Below are 12,751 nucleotides of genomic sequence, written 5' to 3'. Positions count from 1 at the left end.
GGGAAGGTCTGGGGAAGTATTACTGGGAAGGTCCCGGGAAGTATTCTGGGAAGGTCTGGGGAAGTATTATTGGGAAGGTCTCGGGAAGTATTACTGGGAAGGTCCCGGGAAGTATTACGGGGGAGGTCCCTGGAAGTATTACTGGGGAGGTCCTGGGAAGTATTACCGGGTTGGTCTCGTGAAGTATTACTGGGAAGGTCCCGGGAAGTATGACTGGGAAAGTCTGGGGAAGTATTACTGGGAAGGTCTGTGAAAGTATTACTGGGAAGGTCACGAGAAGTATTAGTGGGAAGGCCCCAGGAAGTAGTACTGGGAAGGTCTCGGGAAGTATTACTGGGAAGGTCTGGGGAAGTATTACTGGGAAGGTCGCAAGGAGTATTACTGGGAAGGTCTGGGGAAGTATTACTGGGAATGTCTGCAGAAGTATAACTGGGAAGGTCTGGGGAAGTATTACTGGGAAGGTCTCGGGAAGTATTTCTGGGAAGGTCTCGGGATGTATTACTGGGAAGGTCTGGGGAAGTATTACTGGGAAGTTCTGGGGAAGTATTTGTTGGAAGGTCCTGGGAAGGATTACTGGGAAGGTCCCGGGAAGTATTACTGGGAAGATCTGGGGAAGTATTACTGGGGAGGTCTGGGGAAGTATTCGTTGGAAGGTCCCGGGAAGGATTACTGGGACGGTCTGGGGATGTATTACTGGGAATGTCCCGGGAAGGATTACTGGGAAGGACCTGGGAAGTATTACTGAGAAGGTCTCGGCGAGTATTACGAGGAAGGTCTGGGGAAGTATGACTGGGAAGGTCTGGGGAAGTATTACTGGGAAGGTCTGCGAAGTATTACTGGAAAGGTCCCGAGAAGTATTAGTGGGAAGGCCCCAGGAAGTATTACTGGGAAGGTCCCGAGAAGTATTACTGGGAAAGTCCCAGGAAGTATTACTGGGAAGGTCTCGGGAAGTATTACTGGGAAGGTCTGGGGAAGTATTACTGGGAAGGTCTGGGGAAGTATTAGTTGGAAGCTCCTGGGAAGGATTACTGGGAAGGTCTCGGGAAGGATTACTGGGAATGTCCCGGGAAGTATTACTGGGAAGGTCTGGGGAAGTATTCCTGGGATGGTCTGGGGAGGTATTACTGGGAAGGTCCCAGGAAGTATTACTGGGAAGGTCTGGGCAAATATTACTGGGAAAGTCTGGGGAAGTATTACTGGGAATGTCCCGAGAAGTATTAATGGGAAAGTCTTAGGAATTATTACTGGGAAGGTCTCGGGAAATATTACTGGGATGGTCCCGGGAAGTATTACTGGGAAGGACTGGGGAAGTATTACTGGGCATGTCTGGGGAAGTATTGCTGGGAAGGTCTGGGGAATTATTAGTTGGAAGGTCCCGGGAAGGATTATGGGAAGGTCTGGGGAAGTATTACTGGGAAGGTCCCGGGAAGGATTACTGGGAAGGTCCCGGGAAGTTTTACTGAGAAGGGCCCAGGAGGTATTACTGGGAATGTCCCGGGAACGATTACTGGGATGGTCTGGGGAAGTATTACATGAAAGGTCTCGGCGAGTATTACTGGGAACGTCTGGGGCAGTCTTACTGGGATGGTCTGGGGAAGTATGACTGGGAAGGTCTGGGGAAGTATTACTGGGAATGTCCCGAGAAGTATTAATGGGAAAGTCCTAGGAATTATTACTGGGAAGGTCTCGGGAAATATTACTGGGATGGTCCCGGGAAGTATTACTGGGAAGGTCAGGGGTAGTATTACTGGGAATGTCTGAGCAAGTATTACTGGGAAGGACTGGGGAAGTATTACTGGGCATGTCTGGGGAAGTATTGCTGGGAAGGTCTGGGGAATTATTAGTTGGAAGGTCCCGGGAAGGATTACGGGAAGGTCTGGGCAAATATTACTGGGAAGGTCCCGGGAAGGATTACTGGGAAGGTCCCGGGAAGTTTTACTGAGATGGGCCCAGGAGGTATTATTGGGAATGTCCCGGGAACGATTACTGGGAAGGTCTGGGGAAGTATTACATGAAAGGTCTCGGCGAGCATTACTGGGAACGTCTGGGGAAGTCTTACTGGGAAGGTCTGGGGAAGTTTGACTGGGAAGGTCTGGGTAAGTATTACTGGAAAGGTCTCGGCGAGTATTACTGGGAAGGTCTGGGGAAGTATGACTGGGAAGGTCTGGGGAAGTATTACTGGGAAGGTCCCGAGAAGTATTAGTGGGAAGGACCCAGGAGGTATTACTGGGCAGGGCTGGGGAAGTATTACTGGGAAGGTCTGCGGAAGTATTACTGAGAATGTCTGGGGAAGTATTACTGGGAAGATCTCGGCGAGTATTACTGGGAAGGTCTGGGGGTGTATGACTGGGAAGGTCTGGGGAAGTATTACTGGGAAGGTCTGTGGAAGTATTACTGGGAAGGTCCCGAGAAGTATTAGTGGGAAGGCCCCAGGAAGTAATAATGGGACGGTCTCGGGAAGTATTACTGGGAAGGTATGGGGAAGTATTACTGGGAAGGTCTGGGGAAGTATTACTGGGAAGGTCCCAAGAAGTATTACTGGGAAGGTCTGGGGAAGTATTACTGGGAAGCTCCCGGCAAGTATTACTGGGAAGGTCTGGGCAAGTATTACTGCGAAGGTCTGAGGAAATATTACTGGGAAAGTCCCAAGAAGTATTACTGGGACAGTCTGGGGAAGTATTACTTGGATGTTCTCGGGAAGTATGACTGGGAAGGTCTGGGGAAGTATTACTGGGAAGGTCTGTGGAAGTATTACTGGGAAGGTCCCGAGAAGTATTAGTGGGAAGGCCCCAGGAAGTATTACTGGGAAGGTCTGTGGAAGTATTACTGGGAAAGTCCCAGGAAGTATTACTGGGAAGGTCTCGAGAAGTATTACTGGGAAGGTCTGGGGAAGTATTACTGGGAAGGTCTGGGGAAGTATTAGTTGGAAGGTCCTGGGAAGGATTACTGGGAAGGTCTCGGGAAGGATTACTGGGAATGTCCCGGGAAGTATTACTGGGAAGGTCTCGGGAAGGATTACTGGGAATGTCCCGGGAAGTATTACTGGGAAGGTCTGGGGAAGTATTCCTGGGAATGTCTGGGGAAGTATTCGTTGGAAGGTCTCGGGAAGGATTACTGGGATGGTCTGGGGAAGTATTACTGGGAGTGTCCTGGGAAGGATTACTGGGAAGGTCCTGGGAAGTATTACTGAGAAGTTCCCAGGAGGTATTACTGGGAAGGTCCCGGGAACAATTACTGGGAAGGTCTGGGGAGGTATTACTGGGAAGGTCTGGGGAAGTATTACTGGGAACGTCTGGGGAAGTATTACTGGGAAGGTCTGGGGAGGTATTACTGGGAAGGTCTGGGGAAGTATTACTGTGAATGTCCCGAGAAGTATTAATGGGAAAGTCCTAGGAATTATTACTGGGAAGGTCTCGGGAAATATTACTGGGATGGTCCCGGGAAGTATTACTGGGAAGGTCAGGGGTAGTATTACTGGGAATGTCTGAGCAAGTCTACTGGGAAGGACTGGGGAAGTATTACTGGGCATGTCTGGGGAAGTATTGCTGGGAAGGTCTGGGGAATTATTAGTTGGAAAGTCCCGGGAAGGATTACGGGAAGGTCTGGGGAAGTATTACTGGGAAGGTCCCGGGAAGAATTACTGGGAAGGTCCCGGAAAGTTTTACTGAGAAGGGCCCAGGAGGTATTACTGGGAATGTCCCGGGAACGATTACTGGGAAGGTCTGGGGAAGTTTGACTGGGAAGGTCTGTGGAATTATTACTGGAAAGGTCTCGGCGAGTATTACTGGGAAGGTCTGGGGAAGTATTACTGGGAAGGTCTCGGGAAGTATTACTGGGAAGGTCTCGGGATGTATTACTGGGAAGGTCTGGGGAAGTATTACTGGGAAGGTCTGGGGAAGTATTTGTTGGAAGGTCCTGGGAAGGATTACTGCGAAGGTCCCGGGAAGTATTACTGGGAAGATCTGGGGAAGTATTACTGGGAAGGTCTGGGGAAGTATTCGTTGGAAGGTCCCGGGAAGGATTACTGGGACGGTCTGGGGATGTATTACTGGGAATGTCCCGGGAAGGATTACTGGGAAGGACCTGGGAAGTATTACTGAGAAGGTCTCGGCGAGTATTACTAGGAAGGTCTGGGGAAGTATGACTGGGAAGGTCTGGGGAAGTATTACTGGGAAGGTCTGTGGAAGTATTACTGGGAAGGTCCCGAGAAGTATTAGTGGGAAGGCCCCAGGAAGTATTACTGGGAAGGTCCCGAGAAGTATTACTGGGAAAGTCCCAGGAAGTATTACTGGGAAGGTCTCGGGAAGTATTACTGGGAAGGTCTGGGGAAGTATTACTGGGAAGGTCTGGGGAAGTATTAGTTGGAAGCTCCTGGGAAGGATTACTGGGAAGGTCTCGGGAAGGATTACTGGGAATGTCCCGGGAAGTATTACTGGGAAGGTCTGGGGAAGTATTCCTGGGAAGGTCTGGGGAAGTATTCGTTGGAAGGTCTCGGGAAGGATTACTGGGATGGTCTGGGGAAGTATTACTGGGAGTGTCCTGGGAAGGATTACTGGGAAGGTCCTGGGAAGTATTACTGAGAAGGTCCCAGGAGGTATTACTGGGAAGATCCCGGGAACAATTACTGGGAAGGTCTGGGGAAGTATTACTGGGAACGTCTGGGGAAGTATTACTGGGAAGGTCTGGGGAGGTATTACTGGGAAGGTCCCAGGAAGTATTACTGGGAAGGTCTGGGCAAGTATTACTGGGAAAGTCTGGGGAAGTATTACTAGGAAGGTCTCGGGAAGTATTACTGGGAGGTTCCCGGGAATTTTTACAGGGAAGGTCCTGGGAAGTATTACTCGGAAGGTCTCAGGAAGTGTTACTGGGAAGGTCTCGGGAAGTATTACTGGGAAGGTCTCGGGAAGTATTACTGGGAATGTCCCGGGAAGTATTACGGGGGAGGTCCATGGAAGCATTACTGGGGAGTTCCCGGGAAGTATTACTGGGAAGGTCTGGGGAAGTATTACTGGGAAGGTTTGGGGAAGTATTTCTGGGAAGGTCTGGGGAAGTATTACTGGGAAGGTCCCGGGAAGTATAACTGGGAAGGTCTGGGGAAGTATTACTGAGAAGGTCTCGGGAAGTATTACTGGGAAGGTCCCGGGAAGTATAACTGGGAAGGTATGGGGAAGTATTACTGGGAAGGTCTCGGGAAGTATTACTGGGAAGGTCCCGGGAAGTATTACTGGGAAGGTCCATGGAAGCATTACTGGGGAGGTCCCGGGAAGGATTACTGGGGCGGTCTGGGGAAGTATTACTGGGAAGCTCCCGGGAAGTATTCTGGGAAGGTCTGGGGAAGTATTATTGGGAAGGTCTCGGGAAGTATTACTGGGAAGGTCCCGGGAAGTATTACGGGGGAGGTCCCTGGAAGTATTACTGGGGAGGTCCTGGGAAGTATTACCGGGTTGGTCTCGTGAAGTATTACTGGGAAGGTCCTGGGAAGTATTACGGGGGAGGTCCCTGGAAGTATGACTGGGAAAGTCTGGGGAAGTATTACTGGGAAGGTCTGTGAAAGTATTACTGGGAAGGTCACGAGAAGTATTAGTGGGAAGGCCCCAGGAAGTAGTACTGGGAAGGTCTCGGGAAGTATTACTGGGAAGGTCTGGGGAAGTATTACTGGGAAGGTCGCAAGGAGTATTACTGGGAAGGTCTGGGGAAGTATTACTGGGAATGTCTGCAGAAGTATTACTGGGAAGGTCTGGGAAAGTATTACTGTGAAGGTCTCGGGAAGTATTACTGGGAAGGTCTCGGGATGTATTACTGGGAAGGTCTGGGGAAGTATTACTGGGAAGGTCTGGGGAAGTATTTGTTGGAAGGTCCTGGGAAGGATTACTGGGAAGGTCCCGGGAAGTATTACTGGGAAGATCTGGGGAAGTATTACTGGGAAGGTCTGGGGAAGTATTCGGTGGAAGGTCCCGGGAAGGATTACTGGGACGGTCTGGGGATGTATTACTGGGAATGTCCCGGGAAGGATTACTGGGAAGGACCTGGGAAGTATTACTGAGAAGGTCTCGGCGAGTATTACTAGGAAGGTCTGGGGAAGTATGACTGGGAAGGCCTGGGGAAGTATTACTGGGAAGGTCTGCAAATATTACTGGGAAGGTCCCGAGAAGTATTAGTGGGAAGGCCCCAGGAAGTATTACTGGGAAGGTCCCGAGAAGTATTACTGGGAAAGTCCCAGGAAGTATTACTGGGAAGGTCTCGGGAAGTATTACTGGGAAGGTCTGGGGAAGTATTACTGGGAAGGTCAGGGAAGTATTAGTTGGAAGCTCCTGGGAAGGATTACTGGGAAGGTCTCGGGAAGGATTACTGGGAACGTCCCGGGAAGTTTTACTGGGAAGGTCTGGGGAAGTATTCCTGGGAAGGTCTGGGGAAGTATTCGTTGGAAGGTCTCGGGAAGGATTACTGGGATGGTCTGGGGAAGTATTACTGGGAGTGTCCTGGGAAGGATTACTGGGTAGGTCCTGGGAAGTATTACTGAGAAGGTCCCAGGAGGTATTACTGGGAAGATCCCGGGAACAATTACTGGGAAGGTCTGGGGAAGTATTACTGGGAACGTCTGGGGAAGTATTACTGGGAAGGTCTGGGGAGGTATTACTGGGAAGGTCCCAGGAAGTATTACTGGGAAGGTCTGGGCAAGTATTACTGGGAAAGTCTGGGGAAGTATTACTGGGAATGTCCCGAGAAGTATTAATGGGAAAGTCCTAGGAATTATTACTGGGAAGGTCTCGGGAAATATTACTGGGATGGTCCCGGGAAGTATTACTGGGAAGGACTGGGGAAGTATTACTGGGAATGTCTGGGGAAGTATTGCTGGGAAGGTCTGGGGAATTATTAGTTGGAAGGTCCTGGGAAGGATTACTGGGAAGGTCCCGGGAAGTATTACTGGGAAGATCTGGGGAAGTATTACTGGGAAGGTCTGGGGAAGTATTCGTTGGAAGGTCCCGGGAAGGATTACTGGGACGGTCTGGGGATGTATTACTGGGAATGTCCCGGGAAGGATTACTGGGAAGGACCTGGGAAGTATTACTGAGAAGGTCTCGGCGAGTATTACTAGGAAGGTCTGGGGAAGTATGACTGGGAAGGTCTGGGGAAGTATTACTGGGAAGGTCTGCAAATATTACTGGGAAGGTCCCGAGAAGTATTAGTGGGAAGGCCCCAGGAAGTATTACTGGGAAGGTCCCGAGAAGTATTACTGGGAAAGTCCCAGGAAGTATTACTGGGAAGGTCTCGGGAAGTATTACTGGGAAGGTCTGGGGAAGTATTACTGGGAAGGTCTGGGGAAGTATTATTTGGAAGCTCCTGGGAAGGATTACTGGGAAGGTCTCGGGAAGGATTACTGGGAATGTCCCGGGAAGTATTACTGGGAAGGTCTGGGGAAGTATTCCTGGGAAGGTCTGGGGAAGTATTCGTTGGAAGGTCTCGGGAAGGATTACTGGGATGGTCTGGGGAAGTATTACTGGGAGTGTCCTGGGAAGGAGTACTGGGAAGGTCCTGGGAAGTATTACTGAGAAGGTCCCAGGAGGTATTACTGGGAAGATCCCGGGAACAATTACTGGGAAGGTCTGGGGAAGTATTACTGGGAACGTCTGGGGAAGTATTACTGGGAAGGTCTGGGGAGGTATTACTGGGAAGGTCCCAGGAAGTATTACTGGGAAGGTCTGGGCAAGTATTACTGGGAAAGTCTGGGGAAGTATTACTGGGAATGTCCCGAGAAGTATTAATGGGAAAGTCCTTGGAATTATTACTGGGAAGGCCTCGGGAAATATTACTGGGATGGTCCCGGGAAGTATTACTGGGAAGGACTGGGGAAGTATTACTGGGCATGTCTGGGGAAGTATTGCTGGGAAGGTCTGGGGAATTATTAGTTGGAAGGTCCCGGGAAGGATTACGGGAAGGTCTGGGGAAGTATTACTGGGAAGGTCCCGGGAAGGATTACTGGGAAGGCCCCGGGAAGTTTTACTGAGAAGGGCCCAGGAGGTATTACTGGGAATGTCCCGGGAACGATTACTGGGAAGGTCTGGGGAAGTATTACATGAAAGGTCTCGGCGAGTATTACTGGGAACGTCTGGGGAAGTCTTACTGGGAAGGTCTGGTCAAGTATTACTGGGAAGGTCTGGGGAAGTATTACTGGGAATGTCCCGAGAAGTATTAATGGGAAAGTCCTAGGAATTATTACTGGGAAGGTCTCGGGAAATATTACTGGGATGGTCCCGGGAAGTATTACTGGGAAGGACTGGGGAAGTATTACTGGGCATGTCTGGGGAAGTATTGCTGGGAAGGTCTGGGGAATTATTAGTTGGAAGGTCCCGGGAAGGATTACGGGAAGGTCTGGGGAAGTATTACTGGGAAGGTCCCGGGAAGGATTACTGGGAAGGCCCCGGGAAGTTTTACTGAGAAGGGCCCAGGAGGTATTACTGGGAATGTCCCGGGAACGATTACTGGGAAGGTCTGGGGAAGTATTACATGAAAGGTCTCGGCGAGTATTACTGGGAACGTCTGGGGAAGTCTTACTGGGAAGGTCTGGGGAAGTATGACTGGGAAGGTCTGGTCAAGTATTACTGGGAAGGTCTGGGGAAGTATTACTGGGAATGTCCCGAGAAGTATTAATGGGAAAGTCCTAGGAATTATTACTGGGAAGGTCTCGGGAAATATTACTGGGATGGTCCCGGGAAGTATTACTGGGAAGGTCAGGGGTAGTATTACTGGGAATGTCTGAGCAAGTATTACTGGGAAGGACTGGGGAAGTATTACTGGGCATGTCTGGGGAAGTATTGCTGGGAAGGTCTGGGGAATTATTAGTTGGAAGGTCCCGGGAAGGATTACGGGAAGGTCTGGTGAAGTATTACTGGGAAGGTCCCGGGAAGGATTACTGGGAAGGTCCCGGGAAGTTTTACTGAGAAGGGCCCAGGAGGTATTACTGGGAATGTCCCGGGAACGATTACTGGGAAGGTCTGGGGAAGTATTACATGAAAGGTCTCGGCGAGTATTACTGGGAATGTCTGGGGAAGTCTTACTGGAAAGGTCTCGGCGAGTATTACTGGGAAGGTCTGGGGAAGTATGACTGGGAAGGTCTGGGGAAGTATTACTGGGAAGGTCCCGAGAAGTATTAGTGGGAAGGACCCAGGAGGTATTACTGGGCAGGGCTGGGGAAGTATTACTGGGAAGGTCTGGGGAAGTTTGACTGGGAAGGTCTGGGGAAGTATTACTGGAAAGGTCTCGGCGAGTATTACTGGGAAGGTCTGGGGAAGTATTACTGGGAAGATCTCGGCGAGTATTACTGGGAAGGTCTGGGGGTGTATGACTGGGAAGGTCCCAGGAAGTATTACTGGGAAGGTCCCGAGAAGTATTAGTGGGAAGGCCCCAGGAAGTATTACTGGGAAGGTCTCGGGAGGTATTACTGGGAAGGTGTGGGGAAGTATTACTGGGAAGGCCTGGGGAAGGATGACTGGGAAAGTCTGGGGAAGTATTACTGGGAAGGTCTGTGGAAGTATTACTGGGAATGTCCCTAGAAGTATTAGTGGGAAGGCCCCAGGAAGTAATAATGGGACGGTCTCGGGAAGTATTACTGGGAAGGTCTGGGGAAGTATTACTGGGAAGGTCTGGGGAAGTATTACTGGGAAGGTCCCAAGAAGTATTACTGGGAAGGTCTGGGGAAGTATTACTGGGAAGCTCCCGGCAAGTATTACTGGGAAGGTCTGGGCAAGTATTACTGCGAAGGTCTGAGGAAATATTACTGGGAAAGTCCCAAGAAGTATTACTGGGACAGTCTGGGGAAGTATTACTGGGATGTTCTCGGGAAGTATGACTGGGAAGGTCTGGGGAAGTATTACTGGGAAGGTCTGTGGAAGTATTACTGGGAAAGTCCCAGGAAGTATTACTGGGAAGGTCACGGGAAGTATTACTGGGAAGGTCTGGGGAAGTATTACTGGGAAGGTCTGGGGAAGTATTAGTTGGAAGGTCCTGGGAAGGATTACTGGGAAGGTCTCGGGAAGGATTACTGGGAATGTCCCGGGAAGTATTACTGGGAAGGTCTGGGGAAGTATTCCTGGGAATGTCTGGGGAAGTATTCGTTGGAAGGTCTCGGGAAGGATTACTGGGATGGTCTGGGGAAGTTTTACTGGGAGTGTCCTGGGAAGGATTACTGGGAAGGTCCTGGGAAGTATTACTGAGAAGGTCCCAGGAGGTATTACTGGGAAGGTCCCGGGAACAATTACTGGGAAGGTCTGGGGAGGTATTACTGGGAAGGTCTGGGGAAGTATTACTGGGAACGTCTGGGGAAGTATTACTGGGAAGGTCTGGGGAGGTATTACTGGGAAGGTCCCAAGAAGTATTACTGGGAAGGTCTGGGGAAGTATTACTGGGAATGTCCCGAGAAGTATTAATGGGAAAGTCCTAGGAATTATTACTGGGAAGGTCTCGGGAAATATTACTGGGATGGTCCCGGGAAGTATTACTGGGAAGGTCAGGGGTAGTATTACTGGGAATGTCTGAGCAAGTATTACTGGGAAGGACTGGGGAAGTATTACTGGGCATGTCTGGGGAAGTATTGCTGGGAAGTTCTGGGGAATTATTAGTTGGAAGGTCCCGGGAAGGATTACAGGAAGGTCTGGGGAAGTATTACTGGGAAGGTCCCGGGAAGGATTACTGGGAAGGTCCCGGGAAGTTTTACTGAGAAGGGCCCAGGAGGTATTACTGGGAATGTCCCGGGAACGATTACTGGGAAGGTCTGGGGAAGTTTGACTGGGAAGGTCTGGGGAAGTATTACTGGAAAGGTCTCGGCGAGTATTACTGGGAAGGTCTGGGGAAGTATGACTGAGAAGGTCTGGGGAAGTATTACTGGGAAGGTCCCGAGAAGTATTAGTGGGAAGGACCCAGGAGGTATTACTGGGAAGGGCTGGGGAAGTATTACTGGGAAGGTCTGGGGAAGTATTACTGGGAAGATCTCGGCGAGTATTACTGGGAAGGTCTGGGGGTGTGTGACTGGGAAGGTCTGGGGAAGTATTACTGGGAAGGTCTGTGGAAGTATTACTGGGAAGGTCCCGAGAAGTATTAGTGGGAAGGCCCCAGGAAGTATTACTGGGAAGGTCTCGGGAGGTATTACTGGGAAGGTGTGGGGAAGTATTACTGGGAAGGTCTGGGGAAGGATGACTGGGAAAGTCTGGGGAAGTATTACTGGGAAGGTCTGTGGAAGTATTACTGGGAAGGTCTGGGGAAGTATTACTGGGAAGGTCTGGGGAAATATTACTGGGAAGGTCCCAAGAAGTATTACTGGGAAGGTCTGGGGAAGTATTACTGGGAAGCTCCCGGCAAGTATTACTGGGAAGGTCTGGGCAAGTATTACTGCGAAGGTCTGAGGAAATATTACTGGGAAAGTCCCAAGACGTATTACTGGGGCTGTCTGGGGAAGTATTACTGGGATGTTCTCGGGAAGTATTACTGGGAAGGTCTGGTGAAGTATTACTGGGAAGTATTACTGGGATGTATTAGTGGGAAGGCCCCAGGAAGTATTACTGGGAAGGTCTCGGGAGGTATTACTGGGAAGGTGTGGGGAAGTATTACTGGGAAGGTCTGGGGAAGGATGACTGGGAAAGTCTGAGGAAGTATTACTGGGAAGGACCCGGGAAGTATTACTGGGAATGTCTCGGGAAGTATTACTGGGAAGGTCTGTGGAAGTATTACTGGGAAGGTCTGGGGAAGTATTACTGGGAAGGTCTGGGGAAATATTACTGGGAAGGTCCCAAGAAGTATTACAGGGAAGGTCTGGGGAAGTATTACTGGGAAGCTCCCGGCAAGTATTACTGGGAAGGTCTGGGCAAGTATTACTGCGAAGGTCTGAGGAAATATTACTGGGAAAGTCCCAAGAAGTATTACTGGGGCTGTCTGGGGAAGTATTACTGGGATGTTCTCGGGAAGTATTACTGGGAAGGTCTGGGGAAGTATTACTGGGAAGGTCTGGGGAAGTATTAGTTGGAAGGTCCTGGGAAGGATTAGTGGGAAGGTCTGTGGAAGTATTACTGTTAAGCTCTCGGGAAGTATTACTGGGAAGGTCCCGGGAAGTATTACTGAGAAGGTCCCAGGAGGTATTACTGGGAAGGTCCCGGGAACGATTACTGGGAAGGTCTGGGGAAGTATGACTGGAAGGTCTGGGGAAGTATTACTGGGAAGGCCCCAAGAAGTATTACTGAGAACGTCTGGGGAAGTATTACTGGGAAGGTTGCGGGTAGTATTACTGGGAAGGTCTGGGGAAGTATTATTGGGAAGGTCCCAGGAACTATTACTGGGAAGGTCCTGGGAAGTATTACTGGGAAGGTCTCAGGAAGTATTACAGGGAAGATCTTGGGAAATATTACTGGGAAGGCCTGGGGACCTATTACTGTGAATGTCTCAGGAAGTATTTCTGGGAAGGTCCTGGGAAGTATTACTGCGAAGGTCCCAGGAAGTATTACAGGGAAGATCTTGGGAAGTATTACTGGGAAGGCCTGGGGACCTATTACTGGGAAGGTCTGGGGAAGTATTACTAGGAAGGTCTGGGGAAGCATTACTAAGAAGGTCTGGGGAAGTATGACTTGGAAGGTCTGGGGAAGTATTACTGTGAAGCTCTCAGGAAGTATTACTGGGAATGTCCCGGGAAGTATTACTGAGAAGGTCCCAGGAGGAATTACTGGGAAGGTCCCGGGAATGATTACTGGGAAGGTCTGGGGAAGTATTA

This window comes from Scyliorhinus torazame, unplaced genomic scaffold, assembly GCF_047496885.1.
Source record: "Scyliorhinus torazame isolate Kashiwa2021f unplaced genomic scaffold, sScyTor2.1 scaffold_154, whole genome shotgun sequence".
In the NCBI taxonomy this organism is placed as follows: Eukaryota; Metazoa; Chordata; class Chondrichthyes; order Carcharhiniformes; family Scyliorhinidae; genus Scyliorhinus; species Scyliorhinus torazame.
Note: the sequence above shows the minus strand (reverse complement) of the source record.